Source organism: Glycine max, chromosome 4 (genome assembly GCF_000004515.6).
Source record: "Glycine max cultivar Williams 82 chromosome 4, Glycine_max_v4.0, whole genome shotgun sequence".
In the NCBI taxonomy this organism is placed as follows: Eukaryota; Viridiplantae; Streptophyta; class Magnoliopsida; order Fabales; family Fabaceae; genus Glycine; species Glycine max.
The window spans coordinates 25,624,042-25,639,090 of record NC_016091.4 but is presented as its reverse complement, the minus strand read 5'-3'; the positions used below and the strand labels follow the sequence as shown (position 1 = coordinate 25,639,090).

Genomic DNA, 15,049 nt, shown 5'->3' with positions numbered 1-15,049 from the left:
CAAGTCTCGGTTAAGCATCTAAGGGCAAAGGACCTTATATTCTCCTAAGGTGTGGATATGGAGCACACTGAAAATGAGGACGCGTAGCCCTCTAAAGGCGAGGGCATGCAACCCTCTGCAGGCGAGGATGTGCAGTCCTCTGAAGGTGATAGGTACTAGTACCCAAGGGTCCACCTTTATGAGAAAGCAAGAGATCGATTCATCGAGAGGGCCGGTCATCCAAAAAGATTAGACACGAGATGTAGGAAATCTATGCAGTTAACATGATTTTTAGGGATGCAGATGCATGCAACCTTTGTTGTGAAACTTGGTAACGCTGACCTCATATGAAACAATGCAATGCAATGGAAAGTTGTACAATGTTCATGACATTCTTTCCCTATTTTGTGATTTTGATTTTGATTTAATCTTTTTGGAAAACACAGATTGACTGTCCTTTTGAAAAAGGTGATAATTCATGCAACCTTATCCCATCTTTTGCAAATCTCTCTGGGAACTCCCTCAGAGTGTATATTCTGTTTGATTTAGTCACTTGACCATTTCGGAGTGACGGCAATGGAGCCGTTTGACGTTTAATCAATCTATTGAACTTCCAGGGCTAGTCTCCCTTTTTTTTTCTTGTTTAAAAACATCGACGGGTGAGAACTTTTGATCTGCCCCTATGTTCACTTGAGGCTCATGCACAATGCCCCTAATTGCCCCAGTGTAAGGCTTTGGGGTACCAATTGTTATCTTTCGTCATGACCTTGTAGCTGGGAACCTATTGGGTGAAAACTTCTAATCTGCCCCTAGGTTTACTTGAGGTTTTTGCATGGTGCCTTTCATTGCCCCAGTGTAGGGCTTAGAGGTACCAATTGTTGTCTTGTTTTCACAACCTCGTAGTGAGGAAGAAGGAAAGAAGCAGTTGATTCTTGCAAAAAGAATTTTCCAAGGACGAGAAATAGTTGAAGGATTTTTCAGTCAAATGACTCCTATGTAGAAGCAAGATGTTTTGATGTCTTGATGATGCTAAAGGATCAAGTGCTTCTAAGTTTTATTCAAGACAAGAATCCAATAAAATGTATGATCAAGTTGATCTCTAGAATCTTTAGGAAGAAGTTTCCAAATTGAAAAACAAAAGGTTTGACCAAAGAATTCTATCATTTCAAATTGAGATTTGCTCTCTGGTAATCGATTACCAGCAGCTGAAAATGTTTATAACAGTCACTAGAAATTTGAATTCAAAATTTATAACGTGCAATTGATTACACATGGATGGTAATTGATTACCAGCAGTTTATTGAATGTTTTAATTCAAATTTCATAACCTGTAATCGTTTACACAAGTCTTGTAACCGATTACCAGGGGGGATTTTCAGAAAATAATTTCCAAGAGTCACATCTATTCAAATGTTTTATGAATGGCCATCAAAGGTGACTTGGAAACACGAATTTAAAGGGAGTTTTCATTTCCCAAAAATTTTATCCTTTCAAAAGATTAAGAGTTTTTTCTGAACAGAACTGTCTTATCCTCTCAAAAAGATTCATTGGTCAACCACTTGCATATTCAATAAGGAATTTTGATTGATCTTCATTGTACAATCTATCTCTTTTAAGAGAAATTTGTTCTTCTCTTCTTCTTATTTCTGAAAAGGGATTAAGAGACAGTGGGTCTCTTGTTGTAGAGGATTCTTGAACACAAGGGAAGGGTTGTCCGTGTGCGTTTCAGACTTTATAGAAGAAATTTTACAAAGAGAGTGGAAAATCTCAAGTGGGTTGCTTGAGGACTGGACGTAGGCACGGGAAGTGGCGGAACCAGTATAAATCAAGTTTGCATTCCTCTCTTCCCTTAAACTTCTTTTATTTATTGCTATTTATCTTTTGCTTTAAAGAAGTTTATTTTGAATTGTCTTTTGAGTAATTCATGTTAAGGGTGCATTGTTAATCCGAAAAGAGAGAGTGAAAGCTTAATTGGGGAATAGTCTTTGTATCTTAATTCAACCCCCCTTTTTCTTAAGGTAACTGAGGTCATTTGTCCAACATCCTATTCTTGATAACTCACTTATCTCTAAAAAGACAAACTTTCCGGAATGATAAAATGAGCTCACATGAACGTCTTGAAAAGACAGTCAATCAAATCCCCCCCTTTTTTTTTGAACTTTTTATTTTTATTTTTATTTTTATTTCTGAAACTTATTTGTTTTGAACTTTTTTTTTTGTTCTACGGCAGCCCCACCAACGTGCAAGACGAGTAATCTCTGATTGAATGGTCTTGGAAGTCCAAACTCAGGAGCACAGGTCGCTTGAGCAAATAGACCAATGGCTTGCACCCAATTCCGGTGAAAGTTGAAAATCCTGATGAGTCATTAGAGACATCTAACAACAGCTTTCAAAATTGCCCCATGTGTGGCACCTCTTGTCAATGTCAGGATTTACACGCGATTCTCCTCAAATTTCAGCCAGCCCGCATCAGTTAGACCTTGCACCTTACGCTTCAGGCCCCTACAATGCTCAATGGAATGCCCCGGGGCTTCTCCATGACAAGCACACGTTGCGTTCGAGTCGTATTCTCGGAGAAATGGAGGTTGATGCACCTTGGTTGGGGCTATGGCTACCATTGAATTATCAAGTAGATATGGGAGCAAGTCAGCATAGGACACCGGAATTGGGGTGAATTCTACAGGCTTCCTCGCTGCAAAATTCATTTCTTGGTTGGTGTTTTTGGATTGTGCTAAAGGTGATGTTCGTCATTGGAAGTGCGGTAGACAGACTTTGTGGTTGTTTTAGGGATGGCCTTTGTGGATAACTGGGCGGTGGGTAAGGAGAAGGTTGGTTATTGGCTGAGTAATGACATTGTTGGGTTGGTGGGAAACTTGGCTGTATAGGAATGGCAGTCACAGCATGGGCTTCTCCCTCATTCTCACCCTCTTCATTTGCCCTAGTTTTTTTTTTTTTGCATTTATCAAAGCATGATGATTAGATTTGCCTCTTTTTAGACCCACTTTGATCCTTTCGTCGGTGAAGACCATATCATCAAAGCTTGAAGGTGTGTTGCCCACCATCTTTTCATAGTAGAATACTGGTAATGTGTCTACTATTATTGTCATCATTTTTTTTTCCGTCATTGAGGTGCCACTTGAGCTACTAGGTCTCTCCACCTTTGGGCGTATTCTTTTGAAGGATTTGTGCCCCCTTTTTGCACATGTTTTGTAGTTGCATCCTATCCGAAGCCATTATACTGACACTGCCTAACGAAGGCAACCATTAGGTCCTTCCAAGAATGGACTCGGGAAGGTTCCAAGTTAGTGTACCAAGTAACAACTATCCCAGTAAGACTTTCTTGGAAGGAATGTATCAATAATTCCTCATCTTTTGCGTATGCCCCCATCTTCCGATAATACATCTTTAGATGGTTCTTGGGGCAAGTAGTCCCCTTGTACTTGTCAAAGTCCAACACCTTGAATTTGGGAGGGGTGATGATATTGGGTACTAGGAACAACTCTTTTAGGTTAGCAAAGGCATAATCTTCACCTCCTTCAATGGCCCTGAGCCTTTCCTCTAGATGGTCCAACTTTCCCATTTCTGCCATAGCATGAGGGTTTTTACTTGTTTGTGGAATGCAAGAGGTGTAGCTGGGGGTGATACTGAAGGCCTTCCGAAGTGTTTTCAAGGGGTATACCACCAACTGCTTGCCCTTCAGTGGGATATCCGAGGCAAGGCTCGAAGTCGGCTAGATTGTGGTGGGGAATTTCATATGTCTCCCTCACGGTTTAAGAGACAGGTGCATGATCAGTTTGAGGTTGTTGGCTCTTAATGGGTATAGGAGTGGAGTTATTGACATTCTTATTGGGAGTGTACGCCACATTGGGTGGCGTATAGTTGAGAGGCAAGCCATATGGTGGGAAGGCGTGCTCGTTTTGAATTTGCACATCATGGGGGCCGCCCGTACTTCCCAAGTCTTTGCCTACCATATCTGAGGTTGGATGATTCATTTGATTGATGTCGGATGGGGACATCAGGTTCACCTTAGCAACAACGCTGGTAGCGGCAATTGCAACTGCATTGGCCTCCATTATCTTCTTCATGCTCATCATGGCCTCCATCATTGCAGACATTTGCTCTTTCATGGCCTCCACGTCGGCCTCCATCTACTCTTGTACCTCCTTCTCTTTACCCATTACTCTAGCTCTAGCATGGGTTCGGTAAGGGCACCGTAAAGCATGTTTTTTCTTTTTTATAACAATGATTAAGTTCTTTTTTTTTATTTTTCAAGGAAAGAATGTAATGAGCAATGCAACCAATGAACAACATGGATGTATGCGAATGATGCACAATTGAAGTATTGCGAATTTTTACACAGGATATGGGGTTGAATCAATTTAGATTTTCAACATGGTCCATGACATCTCCGTCAAGGTGAAACTGGAAGTAACAGGGACATCGACAGCCCTAAATGTGTTTGGCTGTAGACGAAGGAGCGATGTAACACGATCCATCTTTTGCCCCAATTTTTTGCAAGATGGTTACTTCCATACTTCAACTTGACTCGATGAACCTTTTCGTAAAAGCACGAGCTTGGTTCAACCCCATAACCCAGAGAATGGAAATTTTGATCGCCAATACTTCAACAACATTTCATAGGGATGAAAGACTCGATAATACGCATGCTATGCATGGAAAATGTAATTATGAGATTGAGCTGCCCGAAGAGACATCCTTTCTTAATTAACCACGCATTAGGTACCATGCTCAATCATTTTGTTTTGTTGTTTGTGTTTTTTTTTTAATTTTAGAAATGGGTTTATGATCCCAACATGGTTGGCTCATGGTACCTAACACATGCAACTAAGAATGCATCATGAATTTTCATGCCTCCCCTTTTTTTTGTTTTTTTGTTTTGTAGGGGAAAATACAAGGATCATGTATGAGCAAACATGTAGAACAAAAATTATGTTGAACGCATATGCATGATTATGCAATGACTCATGCAAAATGGGAATGTGATAAAGGAAAAATGCAGGAACGATATGTTCATTATGATGCTGAAGAGATGTTTATGCGGTGCATGATATGAATGCATTTACAGACACGAGGGCCCGGAAAATCATCTCTCCTTACTGCGCATTTGGGGGCCCAGTGCCCCATGTGTGCAGTTAAGAAGACGATATGGATCTTTCGACTTCCCATGACAAAAGACGAGACCCACATACAACGCATGTGTGACGGCATGATGTCGATGCGCAAAAGCGCAACAGGGGGATGCACAGAGTACGACAATATCCATAAATAATTACAAGAAAAGGCGTATATGACATTTAGGACTACATGCATGGCAATGTTTAAAACGGCACGCAGTGTGTTTGCTCCGTGCCCCTATTTTAGGGACCTACAGGATAGTATCTAGGGGTCTCTAATAACTACTCCCAAAGATTCATAACTCACACGGCTGTTTTCTAGAGGTATCATCACTCAAGATAATAATATTGTGGCGGTATGGAATACCAGCGACAACATATTATAAAGAGAGAAAGCTCTAGACGAGGTTTCACTATTATCAAGCAAGTCGGAGACCTAGCATGATGATAGATTCACCTCCACTCCTTAGATTCCCATGAACCCGGGAATAGGGCCCCATTTTTACTCAAACCTGTGGGTGCTTAGAAAGCAGTGTAAAGAATGTGAAATAGACAACAGTTATTTACATTTTACACAGTTCAAAAAATGCACACACAAAGTTTCACAATTCCACAATTCCTTAAAATAGGCCTAACTCACAAAAAGTCCCCAGCGGAGTCGCCAACTTTCGCAACGTGCCCTTCACGGGCGAGCGAAGGCGAGGCTCACGGGTGTGCTTTCCAAAGGAGGAAAGATGCGCGGAGTCGCCACCAACGTTTATTTGTGGAAAACATCGGAAAAACCAAAGGAAACTGGTCAAAATGAAAATTCTAAGTTCGGGAGTTATATTTACGTTTGAGGAAGGTATTAGAACCTCTCACGTTTGTCTCAAAGGACAACAGCCTATTTTTTAGAATTGTGGAAATTGTGTTACCTTAACTTTTATTTCTTTTTATTTTTTGAGGTCGACAAAAGCGGAGCTTTTGCTCCTACGTACCCTCCATCAAAGAGGAAATCAGACCTACGTAGTTCTTTCTTTAGAGGTGAATCAAGCGATTCTTTTACTTGAAAGGTGATCACTTAAAGGTGTTGGGCCTAAAAAAATGATCCATTTAACTTGGTAAGAAAAAGCTGAGATAAAACTTTCAAATCCTTTTTTAGTGATTTTTTTGGTGGACGAGCTTGACTTGGCGAATTGATTTTAGCCTTAGTTTCGCTTTAGTTATTTAGTCAATTCAATTAAGAATGAGAAATCCCAAAGAGAAAACGTCCGATTGATTTTTCCGCTTCATTTCACTAAAAGATATTTTTTATTATCATATTATTATTTTACCTCTTTTTTTATTTTCAACGTGGTTGCGGCACGACCGAACGGTCAGAATTCATTTTAACCAAAATTAACGGATGATACAATTCAAATGATCGGTGGAAATTTATTTTATTTTTAGATTAGGCGAGAAATGACTTAAATAAATGACTGAAACACGTCAAAAGGGGGTATAGAAAGCGAATGAAAACGAGAATAAAAATACATGAAACAAAATGTGGACCACCACGGGTACATAGAATGAATTGAAAAGCTCGGTTTGAGGTACTTACCCGTTGAAGACTGAAGAAAACGAAGAACGAACGATGAATGTTGAAGAACGGTCGAGAATCTTCGCGTAATTACTCACGGAAACGTTACGGAAACGCCTCGTCTTGGATTTTCTTCACGGAAACAATTTTCCTCAGCAAATTTAAGAGAATACAAAGTGCCAAGAAGGCTGAACCCCTTCTCCCTTAACTCATCCCCCTATTTATAGCAAAATAGGGGAGGAGCTTGCCACCCAGCTCGCCCAGGCGAGCAAGGTTGCTTCCTCCAGAAGCAACAACCTTCTGGAGGAAGAATATGCAAGGCCCAAGTGGGCCTGATTGCTATTTGTACCCCCCTTTTTACTCAATGCACCCTCCTTTACCTTTTTTGGTAATTCTTTTTCCGTAATGTTACGAAACTTTACGAATTTCATAACGATACTTATTTTCCTTCCGCAAGGTTACGAATCTTCACGGATTATGTATTTACTCTTTTTTAGCTTTCGAAGAAGTTACGAAAACTCACGGATTACGAAAAACACCTCCTTTCGATTTCCGTCACATTACGGAATTTTCACGGATCGCGTAAGCCTTTTGATTTTCGGCACGTCTCGGGACTTCACATCTTGTGCAACAAAGGGTGCCAAGTACCTCGAAGCGGCCAATCAAAGGTTGTATGTCATCAAATAATAATCCCCGGACGAAATTAGGGTATGACAAGATGGCACCAATCAAAAGTTCGTTAACATTTCTTTTTTTTTCAAATAACAAGATAAAACATAATTGTTTCCATCATCAAAAACTGTCTAAAATATGGGAGTTTGCAAAATAGCACAGTGACATCCAGAGCAAAGGTAACAACTGTGGTGGCTTCAGCCACAATATATACAATCATCAAAATTTCTATACAAGAGGTCTACCCACCCAAAAATCAAAAGACTAAACCTAGCAGTCTTAACTAGATACACCCATCCACAAAAAGTATGTACGCCTAATCTAAGGAGCCGTCTGCTATGATGAAGAGTCGTCACTATTCATTGTCCCTCTAGGGCCACTCTCCTCTGTAGAGTCTGCCTCAGATGCTGACATAATATCCTCTGGAGAATCAACATCAGGGAGTGGGTCCTCATCATCCTCTGGGAAGTCAGGGGCGTCCGCAGCAGGTTCAGGAGGTAACTCCTCTGGGTCCTCTTCAAGATCCTCTTCAGAGGATGACACCTCTATCACTTGAACCGGCTCAACTAGTCGATATGGAGTAGGTGTAGGTAGTATCCACTCCACAGGCTACTGAAGTGTGCATGCGGGTTGCTCTGGATGTACTAGTGAAGTAGCAGTGAGTCGAATTGTGCCACGGAATTGGCACCTCTCATTGCCTTCGAGGGTCTCCCAAACACCCTCTAGGCACTCCATCACAACGCGATCATGGATCAACTGCGCTGCCATCGCGATCTACAAGAGATAAAAGAAAGAGGGTAGACTCTTTCACAAGAAATCTAACTACACAGGTAACAATACAATGCGCCCCATAACAGCTACGCATAGTCAAAATGTCTTTTTCAAGGGATTTCCTCTCTGGTAATCGATTACCACAGTATGTAATCGATTACCAGTGCCCAAAAATGAATTACAACAGCCTTTACACATTGGAACCTGAAAGTTACACCGTGTAATCGATTACACATAAATGGTAATCGATTACCAGTAGCATATGACACTGTGTAATCGATTACACACAATTGGTAATCGATTACCAGTAGCATATAACACTGTGTAATCGATTACACAACATTGGTAATCGATTACCAGAGGCTACTGAACGTCATGTTTCAATTTTTAGACCCTGTAATCGATTACCCAAGAATGGTAATCGATTACCAGAGGGGATTTTTCAGATATAACACAAACTAGATAGCTGGCCATCCGCCACACAAGCCTCCTTGCTTCGTGGACTTTTATTCTTTTATTGGTTGACTGTCAGGAGCTCACCTGCTTAGGTACGCCACAGGTTCTCACTAACTGACTATGCCCGGGTTGGGTCGGGATTGGCCAAGCTTGGTTTTGGGCAATAGCACCCCACCTGACGTCCCCAAGGTCTCCTGACCCCCGCGACATATCTCCAAGTACCACTCTGTGGTCAACAAATAAAGTAGGAAGACTGACTCTTCCATGCTTTCTCACACCAAACTTATTGGATTATGGGACACCCGTCATATGTGGTACTAGGTGGCGGTTGGGCGATGGCACAAATCAACTATCCCATTTCCACAAGCCAGGCATAAGCACACCATCCCCAGTTGCCCACCTTTAAATTTAGCTCACGTGCACACACGTAGCCTTCTCCTCGTTCCTCTCAGCCCGGGTCCCCATCAACCCCGCCAAACTTTCACAACATCTAAACAATTCAATTCCATTTGTCATGAAACTACCTTAAACAAAGAAAAACAAAGTGGAGGCAGAAATCTTTGCACAAGATTCATTCAAATTCCACAGAGTTTTTCCTACCCTCATACCTCAGCATAATCCTCTATGTTCCGATTCGTTAACCATTGGATCGCCTTGAAAATTTAACTGGGGGTTCCTAATACAGAAATCTAAATCTTGACCGTTGGGATCTGCTAAAGAATGTCTAGAACACGAGATATACTGCCTTTCCCGTGACAGCAAAAACTAGCACTGCACAACCATTTTTTATTTTTTTTTGCATAAATGACAGAATTTGCTGCACAATTTGACAGCTTTGCTGCATAATTCTGCAGATTTTCGAAATCAAGCTTACATGCATCCAATTCCACTCAAATTGGATCCTACAAGTCCTAAATTATGTATAAATCATGTTCAAGCCAAAAACAAACTTCAAACCAAGGTAAAGCAAATTCTAGGTATCCAAAACCCATCAAATTTAGTGAATTTTCAAGGTTTGAAAGGTGAAAATGAAAATTGGGTGATTTTGGGGTAAAACTCTCATCTTCACCAAGTCTATAACATTGAATTAGACTTGCTCAAACTGATTTTAAGGTAAAATTTCCACCTATTCAAAATTTGACCTCTCAACACTCAATTTACTCTATAAATTGCTCTTTTCTTTCACATTTATCACTCATTTTCCTTATTTGCTCTGATCAAGCTTTCCTACAAGTCCTAATTGACATTCTAAACTAGAATCAACTCACTTTGCACTCAAATTTCCACTAACCCCAAATTTGGCTTTCTAACCCTCAAAATCTCACACTTTTTCACCTAAAACACTACCATTCTCACATTTAACTCTAAGTTAACTCTCCCCATCCTCTCTACCAATTTTCTATCTACATTTTAAGCATACATATATCTCAAAGCATCATTATTAAACCCTAAATCAACATGGGTAGTTTTGCTTACATCAAACATGTCAAGTTTAGCATAATTTCAACAATTTCCTTCACAAACAACTACCCTAAAGCAATAACCTAGTAGAACTACCCATTATAGCTCCCAAAAACCCAACACCCACAGATTTCAAGTGAGAAGAAGTTCACCCTTACCTGAAATTTAAGGCCCCACGAAGTAGAGGTAGGCTCCTAGACTCCGAAAATAGCTTTTCCTTGTAATTTGGGGTAGAAATGAAGGGGAATTTGGACCTTCAAGAGAGGCAACAATGGTGGAGAAGAAGAGGAAGAAAAAGCAACATGGAGGGAGAAAGAGGGGCTGCTAGAAGTTTCTGAAAAAAAGAGAGAGGATTTGGCTTTTTTTATAAAAAAGGGTTCTCTTTTCTTTTTCATTTTCTTTTCAAAAAGCAAATGCCACATGTCCTATTTTAATTGGAGCCAAAAAGGGCCCACCTTTTCCTTTGATTCGACCACATACTCAGCCATAAAGGAGAAAAACTGGAACTTTTTGGATGCTGAAATCCTGCCTCAGTTTGCGTTCCGCCTCTCTGGTTCCAGTTCCTCGTGTTTCTCTGCACCCGTTGGGGGCCGTTTTCGAAAGTAGGCAATATATATATCAAAACGCTCAGAATGAGACCCTGAGCGTGGTTTAGAGGTTGGTTTTGTTAAATTTTAATATGCACACAAAAAGATAATTTTTAGACTAATTAATTGTGAATTAATCTATAACCGTCCGGTTATGGGTTACTCTTCGTTAATTAGTCTAACCTGCATATCTTTCCCCCAATTTACATACTTCTACCAAGAATATATATATATATATATATATATATATATATATATATATATAATTATTTAAATGTAACACTTACAAAATTCCGGGTAGAAATTCTAGGATGTCACATTATGTGCCAACATGTTTGTGTTTCAAGCCCATTACAAGACACACTAGATCCTGTCTCTGTTACATGCCTGAATGGCTGAACCTATAACTTGCACTCAATGGTCCATTACTTGCAATGTTACCAATCTGATTCTGATATAATAATGAAGACTTGAATAATGATAATGATTCTTGTACCACCACAGCTTTTACTAAGAAATCCTCCAAAGTCATTTCCCCAAGTTTTTGCTGCCTTTTGAGTAGTGGCTCATTCTTGGCAAGGCTATTGTTAGCTTCATTGTAGTGTGGTTGGCTTTTGTGGATCTGAGACCAAATTTCATCTACAGTTTTCTTGCAAATTGGGGGAGGGAGAGATAATGGCTGGGAAATGGTGGTGGGTTCTGTTGCTACTACACTTTTACCCTTTGCAGCTTCATCAAGGGTGGGTAGTGGTGGGTTAACTTGGTTGTTATCATCAGAGTTCCAAATGCTAGAAAGGAATTCATCCATGTTCATGGATCCTAAGCTCTTTTCATTCTTGCAATAGAACTCATCAAGGGTGAGTGAGAGTATTGAGTTTTGTTTGCTTAGTTGAGAAACAAATCTACATCAAATCAAGTGCATCAAATCAATAACTTGATTCTAATTTTCAACAAATTTGCATGAATTTTTAACCAACCCACCTTTCCCCAAAAGAACATTAAAGAAAGAATAAGAGAAAATAAAAGTATGATACAAATTTGAAAGGAGAATCTGAATTGGAAGAGGAAAATAAAACTAAAAGCAAGGGTACCTGAACACAAACAGAAGGGAGAATCTGAATTCTGAAACAGAGAGAAAGAATTGGAATTAGAAAAATATCAGAGAGAAAAGAAGGAACACCAACAGAGTGAAAGAAAGGGGGAGTGAGGAGAAGGGAAGGAATGGTAACACTGCAAACTGCAAAGAGTCAGAGACTTTAATTGCCATTGGTAACATTTAAAACAACATTTGTTTCACTCAGTCTTGAGCATTACGAGTTTATGATTTGAGTCAGAGACTTTAACTGCCATTGGTAATATTTTTTTTATTTGAGTAAACTCTTACGAGTTTACAATTCGATTTTACGAGTCGAGTTTACGGAGCCTCCACGATTCTACGTAGAATCGCGAGTCTGATAACCTTGCTCTTAATTATATTTAAGTTAATTTTATTAGAGCCTAACATAAATTTTTAGGCCAAGTTGGTTGATTTGATCAAGAATTTTAAAGGAACAATTGGTTGGCATATCTTTGATCTCAAGGGGATTAGTCCTTCCTATTGTATGCACAAGATCATTGTAGAGTTTGTCGTTACAATAACAACTCATAATATAAAATACTTTAAAACGCCTACAAAATAAAATTTTAGAAATTGAAATGGTTTAAATAAATGTATGACTACATAAGTAAAATCATTACTTTTAAATATGGACATCTAAAACAAATGCCAAAAGTATAATAGAATAAGCCATATCCGATACTATTCTGTGACTAAAAAAAAAACTAAATCTTAAAAGTCTCTTCAGTTTCAACAACTTTTTCCTTATGCTCTGAAAAAAATACTTTTAGTGAGAGTGATAATCCCAGTGAATAAAAAAAATTCTAAAATAGTACACAAATAGTGTTGTTCTCAGACGATATGGTAACCCGAAAAACTCAATCACGATATCCATAGAGAATTTAAAATAGAATATTATATAAATATTCCAATATTAGTCAAATAATTAAAGCAACCACACTTAGTTCATATAACATTCTCAATGAATAAAATATTTTAATAAATAAATGTCAACATCTCTATGTATTCAAATAAATATCACAATGCAACTCGGTGATTTTAAGAATCACTAGACTTAACTCTTTGGTTCTTGAAATCAATGTAGATCTTGGATCCACTGTGAATTCTATATTCACTAAGGTTTATGAGCTCATATCCATGCAATGACAGTGATTTTTCAGAATCACTAGACTTTAACTCTTTGGTTCCCAAAATCAATGTGGATCTTGGATCCACTGTAAATCCTATATTCATGAAGGTTTATGAACTCATATCCATGCAATAATGTCCCACTGTCTTTCCCAAGCAAGATAGAGGTATCTAATATCCCATTCCAGATGTGGATATTTTAAATTAATAGGTATCTCATCCCAAACATGAATATTTTCAATAATATGATATTCCATCTCGAATGGTAATATCTCTCATCCTATTCACATAATAGAATGTTTATTGTCATTCCTTCCCAAAAGGTAATGACCGAATCTTACAAATAATAAAAAAAAACATGTAATCTCTTATAACTATAAATTTAATTCTCAAACACTAAGTCTCAATAACAATTTTCACATTCATACCTTGACATTGTTATAATATGACAATTATCAATTAATAACAGAACACAATATATCATACTTGTATATAAACAATAATATAAACATAAGAATATTTATAATATAAAATCATACATGCCAATGGGACCTAGAATCATGTAACTAATGGAGTCATGACATATATACTTTTAATGAATTTTGAAGTATCTGAAACACACTAGAAGGGGGTTGAATAGTGTGATGGATAAATGCTTAGTCTTTTGTAAACTATTAAAAACTTTTCTCAAACAGATATCAATGGATGAAAGGTTTCATCCAAGAGATTCAAAATCATGTTGTGCTCAGAAAAACTAGTTCACAAAACCTGGATATTGTAGCGTAGAAGTGATTTATAGAAAAAAAAACTAGTTATATAGAAGCAGTAAAGAAAACACAAAGATTTTATACTAGTTCACCCCAACTCTTGGGTTACGTCCAGTTCTCCTTCAAACCTTAAAGGGTTTCACTAATCAAACCTTTGATTACAACCAAATATTCTCTATGCCACTTTAGGCTACAATGAGTACTCTCTAGGCCCCTCCTAACTCTACAAATAATCTCTCCCTAATATTAAGACCCAAGTATTCTTTGTCACTAAGCCTCCTGACTTGCACAAACAATATATGTTTGATAGAAAATGTATTCTAATCATCCAAAGAGTATTTACATAGTAAGCTTGAATACAATGAAACTCGCTAATATTCACTCATTTTGCTCAAATTTCCTTTCATCCAACGGATTGACAGCGTTACAACACTTGTTTGTTTTGTCTCATAATGTTCTCTTGTAATTCTACTATTTTTTTAACACGAACATCTTTAAGCTTTATATAGACTTAAAAGCTTTGATCTGTTGAGAGATTCCTACTAGTCATTGTCTAATAGCTTTAGTGCTTGCACAAGGCCATTACTGTGCAGAGAGAGAGTGGGGACCACAAACACTTTTTGCAGCATATCTTCAAAGAAGTACAGTTTGCCAGTGTCACCTAGTGCTCAAACTTGACTTTCATCGTATGAATTGAAAGAAATGTTAACAACATAAGACAAGGAATTAAGAATGTCAAGACAAGGCAATTTAAATCTTCCCTTTTGTGCGTTATGGCACAAGTTTCTTACTAAGCCTATGGACGTTACTTTCTTGTGAATGTTTTTAGTACTTGAGAATCGAGTTACTATTCCATTGCTTTTGTGTTGTGAGCCAAGTGCTAAAACACTTGTCTTCTTAGGATTGGACGCTAAAGCAGTATCGTCCAATGACTGATACTTTGCCTATCACCCAAAGTCTTTTAGTTCATGCTTTTCTGCTTGTATCTCATAGAGTTATATGAACCTGTAGCTTAAGCATGAAAGGTTAATACATATAATTTATATTTTGTTAACATCAAAACCTTAGGGATTTACTTGTTTGGTATAGTCCAAATGCACTTGGACGCAACCGGACATAACAAATTCAAGATATATCTATGTATATATTAAACACAAATTGAATGACAAAGTCTCTTAATCAATTCCATTCATGATCTCATAATAATACTACGGTATCTAATTTTTTAACCATACAAGGGTCAATTCATGCAAGAATCAATGTATCAATTATCAATATATAATTGGTAAATTCAAGAAGATGCATTTCCAAAAATTTATTCCATGGAAGCCTTTAGATGTTCCCACAACGTATCCTATAGTCACAACACGTTCTCTCCCTATGCGTTCTGGCTTTTTCATTGTTTTGGTCTCACCTTT

At 38.3% G+C, this 15,049-nt stretch overlaps 1 pseudogene; it reads right to left on the bottom strand.

Annotated features, from left to right (window-relative positions):
• Positions 1-10,933: 10,933 nt before the first annotated feature.
• Positions 10,934-12,969, bottom strand: LOC102667820 (ABSCISIC ACID-INSENSITIVE 5-like protein 1; annotated as a pseudogene).
• Between the last annotated feature and the right edge of the window lie 2,080 nt (positions 12,970-15,049).